General features: G+C 40.6%; 1 pseudogene; it reads right to left on the bottom strand.

Moving 5' to 3' along the window:
• Positions 1-9,445: 9,445 nt before the first annotated feature.
• Positions 9,446-20,247, bottom strand: part of LOC148021863 (uncharacterized) — a 52,263-nt pseudogene continuing 41,461 nt past the window's right edge.

The raw sequence follows: 20,247 nt of genomic DNA, 5'->3' as shown, positions 1-20,247 counted from the left end.
CATGTGTATGGAGGAGCTTTTGGCTCTTGTGCATTCTAATATATGTGGTTCCATGCCTTGTCAGCAACCATTGGGTGGCATGAAGTATTTTGTTATGTTCATTGATGATTATTCCCATGAGGTATGGGCATTTCTTACTAAGCAAAGATTGGATTCTTATTTGCGTTTCAATGTTGGCTTATTCTTTTTGAGAATCAGTTTGCGTATAGGATAAAATGTCAAGGTTTGACAATGGGGGATGAGTATATATCTAAAGCATTTAAGTAATTTTTTTATGAGAGGGATATTAAGCATCGGTTGATCACCCCATATACCCCACCCTATAATAGTGTTGGAGAGTGCATGAACATGACCATTTAAGAAAGAGTCTATAGTATATTAGTCAAGTAGCCTTACTGTAGCATGTTTGGGTTGAGGTAGTTACTAGTACTATACATTTGATAAACAAATCCCCACGTATTACTATTAGTTGTGTCAGGCTATAGGAGGAGTTCGAGTCTAGAAAAACTCATGTGTATGTGTATCTTAGAGTCTTTGGATGTGAGACTTTTTGCCATGTACCCAATAATGAATGCAATAAACTCGATCCTAAGTCAATGAAATTTATCTTTCTTGATTATGGGGATGCCAGTGAGATGGACTATTGCTTACAGGATCTGTAGGCCCGCAGAAGGTCATTCATAGCCATGATGTTTTTTTTCATGAGGAGAGAATGCATAAGCAGCCCGAGTAGGTAGTCAAGGTACGCGGGTGATCTTTCACAAGGAGTATTCTATTATCATATAGCTAGGTAGATACCCTATAATTGATGTTCCACTAGTTTGTAATCATGATGGTGGATAGGATATACAAGCCCCACATCCTATTTTGAGATAGTCTACAAGAGATAGACTTGATCTATTTGTGTCCTCCATCAACTATGTTATGGTGATAAATTCTAGTGAGTCTCTTACTTATGAGGAGGCCATGCATATAGGTGATAGTCACTCTTGGAAGAGGATCCTCTAGTTCGAGTTTGATTCATTGCAGAAAAACCATCCATGGGATTTGGTTCCTTTGTTCAATGGGAAACTTGCATTACCATATAAGTGGGTGTACAAGTTGAGAGTACCCTTGGATACCCCAAGCTAGCATATAAGGCCAAATTGGTTGCTAAGGGTTTTACGTAAGAGCATGGTACTGAATTTGATAAAGCCTTTTTTCCTATAGTCAAGATGACTGTCCTACACTTGGTTTTGGCCATGATTGCACAATTAGATATATAGATCTTTATTAGATGGATATGAAAATGGTTTTTCTGCATGGGGACTTGCAAGAGGATATCTATATGCATCAGCCTAAGGGCTTTATAGAAAAGGGTAGAGAACATCTAGTATGCAAGTTGAGAAAGAGTCTTTATAGCCTTAAGTAGGTACCTTGGAAATTGTACCATAAGTTTGATGCTTTCATGCATTCATAGGGATATACTTGCTGTGATATGGATTTCTATTTATACACAAATAAGACATGTGAAGGTAGCATTATTATCTTGATGCTTTATGTCAATTATATGTTGATTGTTGGGAGAGCTCATGATGTGCTGGATGCTTTGAAGACTCAACTCAAGAAGAGCATTTATATGAAGGACATGGAAGAGACTCATATATTCTTGGTATGCACATCATGCACGATCGCTCTTAGGGTCTCCTTTACCTGCCATAGTAGGCATATATACAAAATGGGCCTGAGCAATTCCATATGCAGGATATTAAGCCTATTAGATATACTTTACCTTCCCATGTGAAGTTTAGTTAATCCAAATGTTCCTAGTAAAATGAGTAAAAGATAGAGATGGATCCATACTGGTAGTTTGATGTATGCCATGATAGCCACTCACCCTAAATAGCATTTGTAGTAAAACTTGTGGTGTGCTACATGGCTACACCTGGCCGATGATATTAGGACATCGTTAAAGGTATTATGAGATACTTGAAAGGCACTACAAATATTTGAATTTTCCATTATGGCCAAGATACTATAGTCATGGGTTACACTAACTCTGACTATGTAAAGATGTTGATAATAGAAAGTCTATCCCTCTCAGTATATCTTCACTTTTGCTGGAGATGTTGTCTCTTGGATGTTTAGGGCGTAGAAATGAACGGCCTTATCTAACAGAGTATGTTGCAATAAATTGAGGCTTATAAACAGGCCCTATGGTTAGGCCATCTTGTGGTAGACCTTAGTATTATTGTTACTCTTACTTTACATTAAGATTCTATGAGTGCTATTTAGAATCTAGTATTCCATGCAAAAACAAAGTACATTGAGGTATGCTATTAGTCTATCAGAGAGGTGGTAGAGGGTGAGTCTGTTGAGGTTTGACTAATGAGATTCTTGCAAATCTGCTCACTAAAAGTCTCTCAACGGAATGTTTTGCCTTAGGAAGATGATGGGCATAGGATAAAATTATGCCCTTATTCTATTGTACTTTATGTACATTTGTACTTTGTCACTTTTTTCTTGTTCTCTCCTCACTCAAGACACATTCACTTTTAAGTGCAAGATTGTTGGGGATGAAGACACCCATGTCTATACTACCCTGTATTTACTACATGCACCATGACCACATACCTATACACTACAAGTAGTAGCTACCCATCATTGTCAATTTATTCTTTACTATTTCAGTGACTATTGAATAAGGGAAGGTTGGTCACACATTATAACTGTTGGAGTTCCCACATTTTGTATCTCTCTCTTGCTCTCTTGCTCCATCTATCATAGCTTATATCTCCCTTGCTTTTGCTTGCTCTTGTTTTCACTTGGGCTTCACCCTTCCGATGGCACTGGTCTACACTTTAAAGCTATGATTTTGAAATATCCTACATGACTGGTAAAGATAATATTGTGGTTGATGCTTTGTTAAGAATGTGGATATGTTCATTTTTGTCATTTCTACCCTATATAAAGATTGGATCCATGACATACAGGAAGAGTATTTTTTTGATGAGAAAATAACCACTACGATTAGAGAAATTTAGCAAGGAAGATATGGAGAGTATCTTGATTTTTCATGGAAAAATGGACTTTTATGGTACAAAGGATAGGTATATTTGACACCCCAAACATCCTTCAAGCATCACATCTTATAAGAAATGTACTCCTCACCATTGGGAGGAAACCATGGGCTATTCGAGACATTAGACACTATCTATAAGAGCTTTTATTGGAAGGGCATTTGATGGGATGTTAAAGATTATGTTATGCAATGTTTACAGTGTCACAACAAAATAAAGAGTCCATGCTTCTGCTTGGTGGGTTGCTTCATCCATTACCTATTCCTTAAGGGAAGTTGACCGATGTAAGCATGGATTTTACCATGGGATTACCTACAGCAAAGCATGGATGGAATAGCATTTATGTGGTTGTTGATTGGCATTCTCCTGTCTAGGATATAAAGAAAAATACATCTCAAGCTTGTCAAACCATTCTTCTAATTCAGTAAGGGATGGAATTTCATCCTTGAAATTAGAAATGGTTATTTTCTCCTTATATTCCCACTCATATTGATGATATTGGCCATTATTGTGTTTCTTTCCATTTAATTTTGGACCAAAAGAATCTTGATTTTGAACATCATTTTGAACATATGGTTGTTGCTATCCATGAGTATGTACAAACACATTTGGCTGATTAAATTGACCTTGTGGCAAAAAGAGAGAGTTTCCAACAACATGAGGCTGTCCATAGACTTGATGTCCATACATTGGAGAATGTATATTTATTGTGGCATTCATTGGCGGTTGCTCTCAACTTATTTGATGAGACCAAAATTGATTTGAATGAGGACCTTGTTTAGAAGGCTGATTATTTATATGATTATTTTTGACTTAATGTTTCTCTCCAAAAGAATTTGGAACTGAATTTACATGACCATATCCATTGTAATGGTGTTGCCCATGAGAATTATTACATCCACTTGATTGACCATGATAATACCTTTGTTCTTCAACTCTCTTCATGTGTAGATTTAGGGATAGTAGATGGCTATCCATAAAAAGATTTGTAAAAAGGATGGTATCCATGGGTGTCATCATCAAGCCTTGAATTAGCATGAGCCTTATCTTCCAAATCCTATCCATGAGGGCTAGTGTAGGTCTTGGGTTGATTTAGGGGCTAAAATTGAGGTTGAAAATGAGAGGGCTGAGCTCTTGATGGCTCTCCAACTTCATAGTGTCCAACAACATTGGGAGTTGTGGTCTTTGGCTATTCTTGAACAATGGGAAGACTTGGAGCATTTGGAATTGCTGTAGATAATATCCTCTCACTCAAGAGAGCCACAAGATTGTCAATGCCTGACTTCATGTCCTTTATGTCATTGGAGAGTTGTTGAAAACTGTTAGAATGAGTAGTGCCAACCCCATTCACTTGATTGTTTACTGCAACATGTGTTGAACTAATCTCTAGCCCCTCATTATCATGGTTCTCAAGGTAAATAGCCTCTTGTGAATCTTCACACTCTTTATCCAGCTGATAGTCCCTTAAACATACACTGATAGTATCAATTATGGGTTCCTTTCTTTTATTTTTAGCTATAGGTGACGTCCTGTCCTACGTGTATAGCAGAAGAAAAACTCAAATATCTTGAGCTCTAGTGATCCAAATGACTAACTTTTTGGCTCTATATAAAGCTTAAGATGTCCCCTTTCAGATGAGCTATCAAGTAATGAAAATGATTGAGCACAGAAAATTTTGCAAATAGTTTACTGTAGCTATCTGGAATTTCCTACAACTTGTGAAGGCTTTGTTTTGGTCATTTAATGACTTGCACCATCAATTTTATGCATGTACAAACTATGTAGACCTGCAAAAGAACTCCATATATCTACTAAAACTGAGAATCACCTTTGCAAGTAACCAAAAGATCCAACTGTGAGCTATGAAATAATGATCCAATGAATGGAACCTTGTTTGAATACCCTATTCCAACTCTTTATTGCTGACCCAAATTACAAATGCCACAAGTAGCACACATCTTGCTCAGCATGTCCCAATTTTCCAATTGCATTTACCATACATTTTCCTTATTCAATGGCTACCATGTATTTGCCATTACATCATGTAATTAGTGCCAATTACATCATGTTGTAGACTGAATTCTTGTGCCTTTGAAGTGGTACTTGCACCTAAAATTAATTGCATGGGATCTGAAACTTGAGGGGTGTGAAAATTTCCCTCTCAAGCCAGGTTATGCTCCTCTTCAAGGTCCTTTTCAGTAGGGGAGGGTCACCTCTCTTTTGTCCTACCAACTTGCCCAACATCCACTTTTCCTCGTGGGTATAGACATGGCAGGTCAATGCTAGGCTAAGAAGACAACATGAAATGCATGTATTGAAAGGGATTTGATTGCCATTTCATGATATGCAAGAACTTGGAAGAAATGGGGCTGAAAATGAAATGGGGATAGGTAAGGAATACCTACAGCAGTGACTCGTTACTTTACAATTTTATTCCACTTACCATTGGGCAAAATTTTCGTTCATGGCAATGAAACAAGAGGCAAATAGTTCAATGTCAGGGTTATAGCAAAATGGATGAGAATTCGAGCCATTGGAAGTGATTATTTCAATGAATGTAAATGATTAATAAGGGATTAATCACTAAGGTAGCTCTATGGACTATTCATGAAGTGCATTTAAGAAAATGATTGGAATTTTGAATCATTTTAATCCCTCTTTCATCAATTGGATTGGCTAAGAATTTGGATTCAAAAGAGAGAGATTAAAGATTATTGAAAGTTAAAGGGAGCTCTCTGACTCAACCCTCGAGACCTATGGACCGCTTATTGGTCAATCATTTCAAGCCGAGCGGCCATGGCTACCTCTCACATAGCTAACACGCTATCCCTACCTATGGTGTGTAGTGAGCTTACCTTGAATCTCAATTGAGTACCTTCCTCTCTCTTGCATGCCAGTAGCTCCAAAATCCTTGATGCAAGCTCAAGCAACCTCAATCCCTCTCCATCAAGCTCCATCCTCCATAGACACGCGAGACAAGAGCAAAGAAGAGAAGAGAAGAAGATAAAGAAGGAGATGGGGAGCTTCTTCTCCTCAATCCCTCACTCTCACACACTCACTCCCTCACTCTCTCACACTCCCTCACTCAAGCACAACCAAAACGACAAGAGAAGAAAAAGAAGAAGAAGCTTTCTGCCACATGCCAAGAATCAGCTCTCATTTACTTTTTGAACCTTGTATACAAAACCCTTTTTCCATTGAGGGGTCATCCCCTTTTTACATGGCCAGTCATAGCCTAGGCCCTTTTTTTCCATTGTTCTCCTATCTTCCTAGCTTCTTTCCTACCGCCCATCTGCCTTTACAGTTTGCACGGGTGAGAGCCCGTGTGCTCTTTTACAGAGGTTTTGGCTGCGCCTTTATATTTAAAGGTGCACCTTCTTGCTTTGCAGCTTCCATGGTTGTGTCTTATATTGCTGGTGGTTGTTTTCATGCTTTTAGATTTCTTCCGGGCCCACTTTCTTGTAGGGCGCCTTTTCCTTTTTTTCGCCTTGTTCTTTTCCTATTGATACCTTGTTTTCCGCTTCCTTCGCTTTGTAGTCAACATTACCCCCCCTCCTAGTTGAGTGCCAGTCTCATGGCACTATGGGATGGTGAGGCAGATGGTGTTGCTGGGACAGCCAGATGGGTTTTGAGTTTGTGTATGAGCTTTGTAGGAAGGTCTGTTGGAGGGATTTATACCATCAAAATTGAAGAGAAAGTTGGATGAATCCGTGCATGGAGAGAGGCAAATATGCAGAGCCATCTTTAAAATTGGAGATATAGTTGGACAGATCTGTCATTTGGCCCTTCGTGGTTGCCTTCTCCTACATTGTTCCAAACGAGGTTCTTCATTCGGTTGTTGACTAGGGTTGTTGTGTCCACCCCTTGCTTTGTTGGACCTAAAAAGAAAAGAAGGTGTACTACCTGGGGGTGTGTCAGCCTTACCGTGCAGTTCGTGGTGCCTGTGGTTGTGGAACTAGGAGATTGGTCTAACCTAAGCCCTCAGTGATGTCCCGCGCTTGAGGACCCAACTTGTGTTTAAGGGAGGTGTGATGTAGGGGGCTTAGAATGATAGGTCAAACCATAGGTAAGAATTACTTGCTAGGTATGTCCTATCCTTGATGTGCCCAAAGCATGTGTCGTGGGGTGGTGGGCCTAGGTATGGAAACCCTAGGTACAGTGATTGTGACACTGAAGGTGCTTTTTTGGGGGGGTTCAATGTTTCCACCCCCCGCTTATTTTTTTGGGACGTAGATGATTATAGCTAGCATTTGGATGCAAGGGGTGCTCTTAGGCTCTTCCCTGATCTTCCTTGAACAATTTGCAAGGTGGTCTCAAGGACTTAGTCAAAAAGGCGCGGCTTTGCAGGTATTCCTTGATGTTAGCCTTTGCATTAAGAGGTGTGGTTGGCAAGAAAGGATGATTACACCTCGTAAAGTGGCTATCGCTCATGTCTTCAAGGATCCTCATACAAAACAAGGGAAGCAAGGTTGCCCTCATCATGAGCCTAGCCATAGCGCAGCTATCTATTCCTAGGTTAATGTCAAAAAAGAGTGGGGGAAGGTGGGCCTCCTCGGCTACTAGCTTTTTTAAAAGAAAAAACCTAATGGTCCTAAGGTAATTACAAGTAGTTATGAAGGCTAGTTTCGGGCAGGAAGAGAAATCCTTGAGGAAACGGTTGATGTAAGGGTGCAAATCCCCTGTTCTGAAGGTCATGCATTCCTCAAGATTTGTTGCATTGACATTGTAGATATTCAAGAAGTCATACCTGTCATGCACCCCTATCGTAATCCACTCCGTGTTTGCAAGGGTAGGGCATGTAGACAAGATCATTCCATTCTTCTTGTAGCGTGCCGCAAAAGGCCATCCAAGAATCAAAATTGGTGTTCCAAATCCTCCTCTACCACTTTGGCTACGCCTTGTAACCTTGGATGGCTTTGGGAACTTGATAGACTTTATCCTGCTAATAGTCTGCGGGTTCCTACCTCCCTTGTGTGATCACGATGCTTCGCTCCTTGACCCATTAGTCCGCTAGAGTATTGCCCAACCAAATGATCCTCTCTACTACCTCCAGGGGTAAGACTTGATTCGGTCCAAGGCTTGTGGGTAAAGGAAGGAGAAATCAAAGGGTGGGATTGGAGCTCCCGTTGTTGCAAAATAATCAACACTTGCAGCTAGTTGACGAGATGGTGATCCTCACATAGTGGCATGGGCTCGTCAGGGAGCTGCTGTGGCTGCTCTTGCGCTCTTTGCTGGGCTTGCTCCACAAGTTTCTGTCTTCTTCTTTTTGCAGCAATAACACACTCAGGAATGTGAGCACCCTTTAGCTCTTCTAGATGTAGATTAGGCAAGGGCTAACTGGGTTCTCTGATTTGTGGTTCTTCTTCGAATACTTGCTCGAAGTCTTCCTCAGTGTCTTGTTCCATAGTTGGTTGGATTGGGGGTGGATGGGGTTGCTCTTGTTCCTCGAATCCAAGTTCCTTGAGCTCATTGATGGAGAGGCTGGCCTTTTGCTACTCCTTGGTTATGCATGTGCCAGTTGGGTGTGCACTCTTGCAGGCCATACCTTAAAGATCTTGTTGTTAATTCCAACTTCCTTTTCATTCTCTCCGTCGAATCCTTGCCTTCAAATTGGGTGACATGAATCATTGCGCTCAAGAAAGCTTTCATCTACATGATAGAGCATGCTTCAATAGCCTCAGCTCTATGGCCAGGGCACTCTGTCAAGCCCCGCACTCTTTCAAAGTTGTGCCTCTCCCACTACTGTTCCTTTTCTTCCAAGTTTTCCTTACCCCTCTCCATCTCCTATGATAGCATCATCACCACCTATTGCTGCTCATTCCACACTTCCATCATTTAGGTCTTCTCCTTATCCCGGTGGTTCAGCTGCTCTTCTACTAACCTCCTACCTTGCTCAACCATTGAGCACTGCTGGTAGGCTTCTGCAATCCTTTTCGATAGATCTTCAGTAGTTTCCACACAGTTTTCTAGCTTTGCCCGGTGTAGCTTTCTTTCGGTCATGGCCATGGCCATTAGTGCCTCCACATCCTCCCAGGCATTCTCCAGGTCATCTTGTAGGCTTCTTGTGGCTTTGTCAATGGCCTCTTCCTTTATTGCCAAAACGGATCCTATTTCTCTCGCTAGCCATCCTTGCTCTTCCATTGCCGGCCTAAGGTAGAATACCAAGGCATCCTCCTGTTCTTGGCATTGTTCTTCTGATGCTTGGTTTCCTTCTTGTGGGCTCTCTTGTGGCTCTGCATTCATAGCTCAATGTATTGTTGGATAAGCAACTTGAGGTCCCACTACTCCGCCACCAGGTCTTGGGCTTCATCCTCTATCCTTTACCTTAGGTGATCTTTGTTCTCTTGTGCCTCCTTTTCTTTGGCAATGAGCTACTCTTCTAGGTTTCAATTTTCTTTTTGATGCTCTGCAGCTTGCCATGTCATCCCTAGCCATAGAGCTGCAGCAACTTCTCTTTCTGCCTCTAATTCTACAATCATGGCCTTCTTCTCCTCCTTAGCCTTCTCTATCTGGGCTAGGAGTTCAGCTACATAGGCATTGTAGTCCGCAACTAGGGGCATCGTTGGTGGTGCTGTGGTGGTGGATGTTGCCAACCTTTTCCGCTTTGGGTCTTGCCTTGACTCAATGTCTGCTGCAGCTAGTATTTTGGCTCTTGCCCGTGGCACCATCTCCTGTACCTTCGTGATCAAGAACTACATCATGGTGATGAGCTGAGTAGTGTCTATGGCCAGTGCTAGTTCCTGTGTTGAAGAGGTGGTGGTGGCAATGTAAGGTGTGAGAGTTAAAGGGAAGGGATGCGATAGGGCCTTTCCCTTCCCCGGAACAACTGGGGATCCTGTTGCTACCACTTGGTTTGCCTTCGTGTCATGGGCTCAAGGTGGCCATTTCTCCGGGCTCGTGGGCCTCCTCTACAGACCTGTGCATGGCCTGCACCTTATTTTCATCCTCCTTTCTCCTTAGCTCTTTTGCCTCTTGCTTTGCTTTTGTCTTTCTCTCATCTTCGGCCCTCTTCGGCACTTTTTGGGCCCTCCTCAGCTTAGTTTGTTCCTCCATTGTCTTTTTTTTTTGGTCTCCTTCTGTAGCTTTGATGGGGTTCCCTCCTTTGGCACCTTTGGCTCTCCTTGGCTGGACTGCGTCTCCTACTCTTTCCTATCACTTGTAGTCCTTTCCATGGACTGCACCTATTCATGGTGAGGCGGTTGGTCAGGGGTTTTCCCTACTCCCTCTTTACCTCTCTATGTGTCCTTCAAGGCCTCTTGGATGATGGTTTTTAGGATTCAACCAAACCTGATGGTGGATGCCTTGGAGGAGGACTTCTTTCAAGCTAATCTTGCTATGTAGGCTCCTCTCTTGCCACCGATTTACCAGTGGTCAATGAGCTTTCAATAGTTTTTCGCATGAAGGAACTCCAATCTATTTCATTGGGGGATCCAACTGCAATGCTCTCCAACAATGGCACCCCGATTCTGTTCATAAGGACATTGTACCTTTGACTGGAAAAGAGAGCGTGGACCATCTTTGCCTATAGCTTAATCTCAAGATTTGGGATATTTGCTAAGCTTATCTCATCCACTATGCATATGATAGCCTTGTTCATCCCTAGCATGCTATACACGTCCCTCTTTGGGAGTCGCTCTATTCTGCTAGTCAAACCTAGGGCCTTCTCCACCACCACATGGCTCAATTCCACCTCTACTTGGTGGGCTTCTTCCCCTTTCCTGATTGTCACCATGCCACAGTTTCTATTGGCATTAAAGCTCCTCGAAAATTTTGTGCACTTTTTGTAGTTGTGACCTTCTCTACGTACTTTTGTAGGCTGCATTGGTCCACAAGTTTTATGGGTGGCTCTTCCATGGTGGTGTCTTCTAGGTTTATGGTGTGCTTGAATGTGAACATGCTGTAGCCCCTTGTTTCTACCATCAAGACATACTTAGCTTGCTCTTCCTCTGTGAACTGGAGCTTGCTACCTTTATCTTGCCCTGCCATTTTAGGTTCTTATCATATATCATGGTCCACCATTAGCATTCTTAAGACATTTTCTTGCTGGAAGATAAAGAGGAGTTGATCATGCTTTTAAGGAAAGAAGAACATGCTTTAAGCATAAAAGAGAACTTTCATTTGAGAAATATTATTCATTTCTAGAATTTTATGACACTTTTCCTTGATTTCACTTTACTTTACCTTACCCCCTCCCGCGTTTGGAATGAGAATAATCCTTCCTAGGATTAGACATTTGAGCACAGTATGGTGCTCGCATGATGATCGAGATTACGAGGACTAATGTTTACCAGTGTTGCATCAGGGGCCATTGGTATGTTATGCATCACCACTCTAGGATCCACTCCTTTGAGCTCACATCCACATACTCTTGCATGAGCACAATGAGACTGGCCTCTTCCTCATTAGTCAAGGCATCCGCTATAAACACCAGTTGAGGCTTCTTGCCTTCCCCTGCCAAGTTAACTTCCTTGACCTTGGCAGGTCCCTCAATTGGCTCACTTGTATGTCCTTGTCTTTTTGCCCCCAACAGGACCACTACCCTGTCATCTTTCTTAAACTTCATAAAGTGTTTCAGTATGTCCTATGGTTTCTTCTCCCTTTTAGATCTTTGTACGACCATGAAAACACATCCAAGTTCTCTTTCAGAAGGTCATGTAGGATTGACAATTCCTCTTTCAAGAGGCTAAAACCCACCTTCAGATGATGTTTAGTACCATTGACATCCACGAACGTTAATTGCTTTTCACCTTTCACTTCATAAATGAAGGTCCCACAAATTGCCTCTAGGTATAGATCCGACTCCTTCAAGGGAGTGGTCTCTTCACATGATGCTCCACTAGAACCAACTTCCTCTTTTAATGAGGGTTGGACTGACTCCCTGGGGTGCTGAAAGGGTATCATGACTGTTTTGAATCTGATGGGAGGATTACTTATCTCTTGACTTGAAGATTCATTATCTGAGGATGCATCCAGAAATGTTACATAACAAGAATCTTCGGAGTTCTGTTTGGGCTACCGTTCTGTTGTTTTGCCTTCGTCTTCTTCATCTATCCTCTCCTTATTTCCTTCAATCGACCATGCCTCAGGTGGATTGACGGGTCCTCCTTGGTGCGTTCGGTCCTAGCAGGTTGGTATCTCTAGGTCACTCTCTCTACTGACCTCTGATTTAGAGTTAAACTCCCAATCCTTGCTAGAGGAAGGAGTTTCCCTTGGTAGTCTGGGTCTCGATGGGTGCGTCCATCTTAAGCAGGGGTGTTGTGAGTGGTTGAGCTATCCCTGCTTGTTTGTAATCTATTACTCCCAGATGCTCCAGCAGCCAAGAGCAATCACACTCCATTTGCATGACTCTTCTCTCAATCCTATAAGCACTCCCTTTTTGGGGCTTGGAGTCTGCTTTGAGCTGTTCTATCACCCTTCCTTTACTATTGTATTCTACGATGTCTACTTCCTTGGTTTCCTCACTACTGGAGTGGCAGTCCTCGTACTCATCATCAGAATCGGCTCCTCTTGTCTACTCGTCATCCCCTAGACTCTCATCTCTATCTTGTCCTTTGTCGGTGACTAAGGCCCAATGGTACATTAAGTTCACGTCATGCACCTTAGTCCATTTCCGCTTAGGATTGTCCAGGAGGTCTCTGAGGGGCTTGAGATTAGTAGCGGGATTGCTAGTCGATTTGCCCTCCAAATACTTGAGGATCTCATACAATTCTAGCCTATTGCTAGGAACATGGGAAGAGATAGGTCTAGGTTGCCTGCTTGGGCTCTTGGCCATCATACAAAGTGGCACTGCAGGTTCCCTCTTTAACACACTCATAGTATTTGTCGCCTGTTTGTACATCTCCTCCTTGTCTGAGAATGGGAGATCGATGATCGCTAGGATGTGCATCCAATCTCACTCATCCTCAAGACGAGGGATGTATTTTGTTAGAGGTCCATGAGAATTTTGTATTGGTGCATCATCCCTAAGCATGGCAGAGATGGCATCCAGGTCGACAGGGGTTGTTTTCCAAGTATTCATCTTGACCTTTACCACTTACGTTCGGTTCCCTAAGACCATCAGACCATTGCCTCAGTCTTCAATGACTCTAGCGTTCCTCATCCACAGTCGTCCTAGCAGAATATTGTAGTCCACTCCCTTCATGACAATGAAGTTCTCAGAGAACTGGACACCCGAGATCTTCACTGCCCAATTCTTTAAGACTCTAAATGGCCTTGCTTTTGTTCCATTAGCTAGAGTGACGTTGAACTTAGCAGCTTTGATAGGCATGTTTCCCTAGGCTTGTACGTCTCAACACACTCACTCCTGCCCTAGTATCTATGATTCCCTTTTATGTTATGTCTCCTAGGGCCAGGATGGGCAAAACTATGTGTGTCTTAGTGACGTCCCAAAATGCATTAACATGTAGTGACTACAGCAATGAGTGCAGTGTCAAGCTGGGTATCTACGTGACTGCATCGTTATCCTGCAAGTTAGCGGTGTCGCAATGTGTAGGGTCGAAGGTCACCAGAGGGGTTTGGCAAGAAAGCTAGACAATATAAATGGAGAAGTGCCTTCAAGAGTTTAGTAGATTACAGTGAATGTTAAAAGGTTCAAGAGGTACTTGTTGGTTAATCACTAGGGTCTGAGAGAGAAGATTGGTTTGGGGTTCAAGTGCTTAGACTCCAAAGTTGGTTGAGATAGGAGAAGGGTTGACACAAGAGTATTACCTCATAATTTTAAATTCAAGTCAGGCTTGTTTTCTTGTAAGAGCAGTCACAGATTATGAAATTAAGTACATGTATCATCAACAACTCTGCATCCCATCATTCAACTTTGTATGATTACATTCAATGTAAACTGAAGCTTATGATTCAATTACAAGGCTTGATGGATAAATAACTTTTCTTCAAGAGAGCTTCAAATAAAGATCCAGATAAGGTTAAGTTTCCACAGCCAAGAAGTTAAGAGGAAAAGCTCCCCTTAATTCAACTCAAAGCATAAATGAATGGTCTTCAAACATTGCCCTACCATAGGAGCTCATAATACATGCATGTTTTGATAGAATGTCAACTGTAAAGCAAGAAATAAATTAAAATATTACTGCCAAAGCTAACTCTCTGAATATGGCTGAAGATAACAGCCCCAAATCAGCCCATAAACTCTCGAGATTCACCTTTGATGATAGCATAAACTTTCTCTAGCATAGAGTGCATAGATCAACCAAATACAAGTGTAAATCAAACCATATGAAGCAATAGAGGAATAAAAGAGTCAGTTTTCCACAGATCACTGTGTGGACTGTCTATTTTAGCCCATAAACATGCCATGTACCTCCCAAGAAGACACCTTGATGTACAAAAATAGCCCCTATATTCAAGAGCATGTAACAAGCAATAGGTAGCTTGCAATAGGCATGTAGAAGTAGGAGAGAAGAAGGAATTCATGTTTCTCTTCTTTGCCTTGTAATTAGCCACCTATTTCAGCTTCAAGCATATACATAGAGCAATCAAGATTCTTTCTTGATACCCCTTCCACAATGCTTACGCAATATGAGCATAACAATGTAGACCAATAAATGTTCATGAATCTTCAAGAAGAAAAGAATAAGTGCTACTCCACATAATTCTTTGTTTGGGCTAAAATATTCAATCTATTGTCTTCCTAAAATCAAGTCAAGAAGGCTTCTTGACACATCCCTCTTCAAGCTTCTACAATAGGAGGTTGCAGTAAGCTTTCCAAGAGCAAATATGAGCCCTTTGGATCAAGATAATCAATAGACCAAGTGGATGAATTTCAGTCCTTCAATTTACAGGATTGGAAGTCCAATAATAGTCCCTATTCAGCTCTTAAAAGACTCAAGAGAGTTGATTTAATGTCTCTCTTGTTATGGGAGATCAAACTCAACATACACAGATCAAGCCTAATCCTTCCTTAAGAATCATAATCGGTCTCTCGTATGTATGGGCTATTGCCCTTTAAATACACAGTTCTGCTGCCTTGTTTTACTCAGTCAAGAATAGCCTTCCATTTTCATCAGTGAATGAGAGGAGTAGCACTCACATGTCCAGTGGAGTTTGCTTGTGGTTGCATGGCTTTCTCCCCCTTTGCTGTGGCAGTGAAGGAGCTCTTTGCTCCACCATTCATGATGCGCCTTGAACAATCCGAGATTTGCCTGCAAAATGCAGTGCAGATCACGCTACCCCTTGATCTTCTCCTTGACTATTTCATTAATCACATAAGCATAGCGTAAGACATATACAATGTCCTATGCTTAATCAACCTGGGTAACTCTGTCTCCCTTGTGACTTGGCTTGTGAAAATTCTTAAAAATTTGAATATCATAAGTATACAACCATATCATTGGCTCTTGGAAAATGCAATCCAAGGGAACCTACCAAGTCTACTACTCATGTCCATATTTTATATTGTGGTTTTCTCCCCCTTTGTTGCGGCAGTGAAGGAGACCTTTGCTCCACCATTCAGGATGCACCTTGAACAGTCGGAGATGTGCACGCAAAATGCGGTGTAGATCACATTGCCCCTTGATCTTCTCCTTGACTATTTCATTAGTCACATAAGCATAGCATAAGACATATACAATGTCCTATGCTTAATCAACCTAGGTAACTCAATCTCCCTTGTGACTTGGCTTGTGAAAATTCTTAAAACTTTGAATATCATAAGTATACAACCATATCATTGGCTCTTGGAAAATGCAATCCAAGGGAACCTACCAAGTCTACTGCTCATGTCCATATTTTATCTTGTTTAATGCTCCATGACTTACAGAACTTGTAGCAATTCCATGTAAGTGATGCAAGGTAAGTTAAAAGTAAGTAACCACAATCATTCATCTTGTCAAAAACCCATGATACATTTATTGTATTTTAAGGCAGAGAGTCCCCCATCTTTATTACACCATTCCATATGCCAGTGGACTTAGGTTTTTATGATTCATTGCACTAGGCAAGTCTCTTTGTAGTATGTTTGGATTACAGGTGACTAAGTAGTATATTTAAATGTTAAAATTTTTATGTTTTAGACCATCGGCAAAGAATATCATGACATTCACCCCCTCCTAACCTACACATCCTCCGGTATGTGCCACTTTATGTTGTTTTCATCTTCAGTCATGTCCTATTTTTCATCTTTGAAGTCATCTTCTTCATCCATGTCTTCATGCTCTTGGATTATATCCAAGCCTTCTAACTCATATGTTGAACTTTCTCTTTGTTTGAAGAGTTTGATTCTTTTTCCAGCTATGGGTATCTTCATGCTTGTTCCATTCAATTCAACCAATGAATATGTGGCATTGTCGTGAACGACCTTTACCGCATACGGGCCAAACCAATGCTTTACCATCTTCCTAGAAGCATTGTATTGATTGTCTAGGTTGTTGTCATAGACAAGCACCCAGTCATTTTCTTGGATAGCTCTTGGCTGAAGTCGATGTTGCCTATCAAAATTCTTTTATTCTTTAGTCTTGCTATCTTTAGCTTCTCAATAGCTGCTGGAACATCTTCAGGCCTTCTTTCTAACTACCATATGTGCAAAGTTAGCAACTCTTCTCTATTGATGCCTTTCTCCCAAGGTAGAAGAATCCATGTGAGAATAGATTCTTCAATTGGCATAATTGGTTGCTGCTCATGCATAAGTTTAGCTGGCATATAGCTAGTTACAGCACTGTGAGTAGTCGGATCAGCCCATAATGCAAAAGGTAGCATTTTAGGCCATTCTTTGATCTTTCCTCTACAAGAGTTTGCTAAAGCTTTGAGAATAGGCTGATTCCCTCTCTTAGATTTCCCATTGCCTTCAGGGTTATAGGCTGACATTAAAGCCAACTTAATACCCAATTGAGCAAAGAAATTGTGTGTCTTATCGGCATCCAACTCTCCTCTATCTGCACTTACCTTGCCAATACAGACATATCTACAAAATACTTCTTCAAGCAAAAAGTGACAAATAGATTGAGTGGTCTTGGTTGTTAAGGCTTTACCTTCCACTTGGTTAGCTAGATCCTCTCTTGCAACAAGCACTAAATACCGCATATTCCATATCCTTGTAGGCATGGTTACAATATCAATAACCCATCTATAATGTATAGACAAAGGATAAGTCCGTTGTAACCCATCTCGATGCTTAATCATAGAGTATATCTAACACACATAACAAGTTTCAACAAAATTCTCTATGTCTCAATACATGTTCTGCCACCAGTATTTTTCTTTGATTTTACTAAAAGTTCCCCATATGCCTCTTCCCTCTTTGTGTGCTTCCATAGATGCACATTTTTAAGAAAGAAGCCATAAGCTTTCCTCTTGATATGCTTGAACTCTTCATTAGTCCAGGTCTCTTTCTTCTTCATTGTGCTCAAATATTGGCCGACCATCAGCCAATCTTCTTTATAATTTTCTTTAGGGAAATGAACTAGAACTTGAGCAATGCAATGAGCATGCTAACTTCTAGTTGACCACTTTTCCTCCATAAACAAATCTTTGATCTTTGTTGTTGTTTGCTAATTTACAGTAGTACCCTTTCCTATTCTTGTTGTACTTAATGCTATGCCATTAAAAAGATCAGCTACACCTGCAATATTCAGCTTTGGATTTATTATGCAGCAACTGAAAAGGCACTTTCACCAGCCATAGAATGGAATTCAGCAAGTATAGATTCTTCAGTCTCATCTTCTTCCATTAGCTCTTCTTCATTGTCATATCTTGCTCATGACAACATGTCAAAAACTGGATTCTCCTTTCCTGCAATATGCTTTAATTCGAGGTTGAGATATTTAATATATGCTAATTTGAGGTTGAGATATTTAATATATGCAATCCATCTTATCATAGCAATGTTTGGTGTAGAATAGTTGGCAATCATGCCCAAGAGTGGAAGACAATCAGTTTCTACTACTACGGAAGCACTTATAAAGTATTCATGATTACACTTTAATGTTGTTAAAACTCCCCACAATTCCCTTTTTACTTATGCATATCTTATTTCACGTTCATTGAGAACATTTGCTCCAAAATGAATTGCATACATGTTACCTTCAACATCTTCTTGGCCAATAGCACATCCTATCCCAATAGGACTTGTATCCATAGTAAGGATGATGGATTGACCATTTAAATAATCAACCGTTTTGAGAATGGGGGTTGATATTAACAGCTTCTAGCGTATAGTGAGAATATGCTCTTTATTCCAAGAGAATCTTTGGCATTTTCTTAATAATTGATAAATATTTTTGGCTACATGAGTAAAATGTGGTATCCATATGAGATAGAATACACATGCGCCAAGAAATATTCTCACCTCTGAAATATTTGTGCATTTTTCTTGCATTCTATTAATGGTATCTATCTTGATGGCGAAGGTTTGCGTCCATAGGGGCCACACAAATGTCCGGACCACTAGGACTTCTTCAACTCCAAAGATTGATTTAGCTCCAGAAAGGGTAAGATGAACTTCTTCTAACTTTGTCAAAATCATGTCACAATCATGAATATGGTTAACTACCAATGTCATGCAGCCACCTTCATCAAGCTCCTCATTCTTTTCATAGACTTCACATCCCTTGATAGGTACATCATCAAGAAATGGAAGAGTAAGCTGCGAACTAAAGTCCCTTAAGACTCTGTGCATGGCATTCATCATATGGGCCACAGATTTTGTTGCAACTTGTGGTAGAGTGCACATGCAGACCAATCCAAGAGGTGTATTCATTGTGGTAATGTCTCGACTTTCTAATGAAAGCTGAAATTGGTCATATCTAGAATATAGGCCACCCATAGAATAAATTGCTCTTCCTAAAAAAGCTTTAGCAAACTCATCAACAATTGGACCCGAATCAACATTTTGGATTGTGACACGGTTAACAGGCTGTAGATCTTGAATGAATCATAAATATCCATTTTTCTTGGGCACGATAAACCATTGATTGAGTAAGGTACTGAAGAAGGTTCCAAAATCTTCATTCTAATCTTTTCATTTAGAAGATCCAGTAATTTGAAAAAATGTGCCCTTGGAACGGGAATGGGGGCTTGAGGTTCCAAGGCACATGTGGGACCGTGAAAATGGCCATAGGAGCCATAATATTTGGATCCACATAGCCTATTTCACTTGGCTAAAATGCAAATTATTTTCCATATTTCATTAGCATTTGCATAAAAGAGTGTTTTTTCACAGAGACTCCTTTGAGTATTTTTCAGCATAAAAGATTTATCACATATTTTGAGCTCTTTTATACTTTTAGATGTAAACTTGTGTCCAATGTTGGAAGGATCTCAAAGACTTGGCTGATTTGCTACCCTATTAGCTAGCCCTTCACTTTTAGGAGGCAATGGGACTGCCACTGGCTTGACTTTCTTATCCACCATCTTGTATTTTGTCTCCACTTGTGCTTCAACCTTGTTGAGTAAACCAATCTCTTCCTGTTCAAAAAATTCTTGAATTGTTTGATAAAATTCCAATGTACATACTTCTATGGATTGATTTTTAGCTTGATTTTTTGCATGAGCAGCTGTGTATATGTCAGCCAATGTATCAATAGTAATTAGCCCAAAAATTACCAGAAATATCTTCATTTTCATCCATCATGTCATAAGTTTTCAGCTCCCTTTTAATATGAAATAAATATTTTCTTTTAGCTTTAGTCATGATTGAAAGAGACTTATAACAACCCATACTGTTGACTGTACATACATGTGGATTTGCTGGAGACTCAGTTTTTAAAGTATGAGGAGGCACAATCTTTTTACATGAAGCATTGCCATAGCCTCTTTTATAGCAATGCAACTCAAAAACCCTTGAATTCTCAAGTATTAGGAGGCACATGATAATCACGCAATTGATCTCTATTTTGATGATGGTTAACACACACAATAAGAAATTGGACAGCTCATTCATTATCCTTGCTTCAAACTCGAGCATAAGAAGAACCATCATCAAGAGCTTTTGGTTTCAAGCGAGCTTCAAAAATGTAGGGTTTCCTAATAATGATAGGGTAACTATAAGAGTCTTGAACAAAGAAGTGAAAATTTTCTTTTACGTCTCCAATAGTTACCTACATATTAGGACATGCAGCATATAATTCTCCAGAAGAGTTGTTTGCAACTCTCATTCATCAGCCTAGATCAACATCTATGGGCCATCTGTCGCTTTCATAGAGACTCCTTGCCATGACGTTTATCTTAAAACCATGGTCTAAGA

This window comes from Lygodium microphyllum, chromosome 17, assembly GCF_053477565.2.
Source record: "Lygodium microphyllum isolate KBCC chromosome 17, Lygodium_microphyllum_v1.1.10, whole genome shotgun sequence".
Taxonomy (NCBI): Eukaryota; Viridiplantae; Streptophyta; class Polypodiopsida; order Schizaeales; family Lygodiaceae; genus Lygodium; species Lygodium microphyllum.
Note: the sequence above shows the minus strand (reverse complement) of the source record. Positions and strands in the feature narration are given on the sequence as shown.